The following is a 2117-nucleotide window of genomic DNA, read 5'->3' on the forward strand; positions in this document are numbered from 1 at the left end:
TCTTAAAACATTAATTCTGTTTTAATTTAGCCGAAGCAAGTCTGCTAAGAATTTCATCTCCGTGTAACCGAAGCAATTAGTTGGCGAGCAGTCGGCTTGATTCTATCGCTCTTATTATTCGCGACGGCGGACGCCTCCCCGGCGATATATATTTTTCGCGATCCCCCCCCCCCCCCCCCCCCTTGCCCGCCTCCTGGGCCCGGCTCTGATCCGACTCCTCCATCTCCGGTTTTTAGCAAACACAAACAAAAGTGCCTGCTAAAGCAAATGAAGCGCTAATACCGTCGGCCGCTCTGCTGAATGCGACGTCCCGGGCCAGCCGACACCAGGCAGCTACTTTGCGCTGCTAATCCCGCCATTGCTTCTCGATACACGGAGCAGTTCTAATACCCCGGCACCGCCGGCACGCGCTATTCTCTCCGTGTCTCGGTGGGCCACACAAATTAGCAGAAAAACTGCCTTCCCGTCTCCCCTCCCCCTTTTTTGTTTATAACCAGTTCTCTTCTCCGCCGCCGACGTTAACGCACCGAGCTGGCGAAACAACGGGAGGATTAATTTTTCAACTTGCAAGGAGTTACGCTGCAATCTTAAGCGGACGTAATTAAAAGCGACTGGTGGGCGGTGTTTTGCGCTAATACCGACTCCGCAAACCATCAGCAACCACCCACTTACTGCCTGTAAAGCCACCGGCCCAAGCCCCTCTGAGGCTCTGATACTAGTGCTGCGTGCGCCATGTCCAAGTTTGTCTAGCAAGCCTGACGTGTTAGGAGCTTCAAATTTCGTTTCCCGTCACCGATTTCATTTCCGAGCACAAAGTTACACCGCAAGCAGTACGCTGATAAGCCTGCGACTCTGTTGTGTTGGTTAGCCGTGGTACTTAGTTTCGTAATTACTCTGTTCCGCGAGTTTCAAAAGGACTTCAAATGCTGAGACACATGTAGCGAAAATTCCCCGTCGCCGCATAATAACTTTGTATCACTTTTTCTACTCCACGTTGCCACTGTCCTTCCTCGATAGTGTAATTTTCGTTTAACCTTTAAATATTCCAGGACACTAGTATAGGATTAACTATTTCTACAGGGTTAGTAAAATAAAATTGGCCAGGAAAATACAGGGCGAGTCAAAAGTCCTTGGACACCTTCATAAGTTGGAAGATTGAAGGGAAAATTGAAATGTGGTGATGTTAACATAGGTTTGATGTGGGGCAGCAACTTTAGGAGTGATGTCATTCATGGCCGCCATCTTGAAATTCGCCATTTTGGATTCAAGTCTTTTTTTTTTTTTTTTTTAATGGGAAGGGGGGGTGTATCATATAACACTCGTTTGAGCTCTGGAATTTAGTGGTGTAAATTGCTTTTGTCCATCTTGTACAGTTTTGAGGTTATTAATGTTGAAAGGTGGGAAATTACCTTCATACCGAATGCTACAACACATGTTCTACGTGTTGTTCATTCCATGCAATGCAATTCCTGTAGTGACCGCAACCACATTAATAACTTCTAAACTGTACAAGACACACAAAAACAAATTACACCACTCAATTCCAGAGCTCAAGCGAGAGTTATTTATTGCGTCATACACCCCCTTCCCATTTAAAAAAAATGACTTGAATCCAAAATGGCGGATTTCACTAAAAAAGTTGCGGCCCCACGTCAAACCTATGTTCCCATCATCACAATTCAATTTTCCCTTTAATCTTCCTACTTATGAAGGTGTCCAAGGACATTTGACTCACCCTGTATATGGTGTAGTCACATTAATTCATCACCGGCTGTGTTCGACATCAACGCCCAATAACCACTCATAGACGGTAGGTGGCAGCACTTGCAATGGATGGTATATAAAGCGCGCCAGAGGACGCGGAAGAAAGTACAGTCGTTGTCGAAACGGGGCAACTTATCTGACATCGAATAGGGCATGATCAAAAAAATGGTTCAAATGGCTCTGAGCACTATGGGACTTAACATCTGTCGTCATCAGTCCCCTAGAACTTAGAACTACTTAAACCTAACTAACCTAAGGACATCACACACATCTATGCCCGAGGCAGGATTCGAACCTGCGACCGTGGCAGTCGCGCGGTTCCGGACTGAGCGCCTTAACCGCTAGACCACCGC

Source organism: Schistocerca serialis, chromosome 8 (assembly GCF_023864345.2).
Source record: "Schistocerca serialis cubense isolate TAMUIC-IGC-003099 chromosome 8, iqSchSeri2.2, whole genome shotgun sequence".
Classification (NCBI taxonomy): Eukaryota; Metazoa; Arthropoda; class Insecta; order Orthoptera; family Acrididae; genus Schistocerca; species Schistocerca serialis.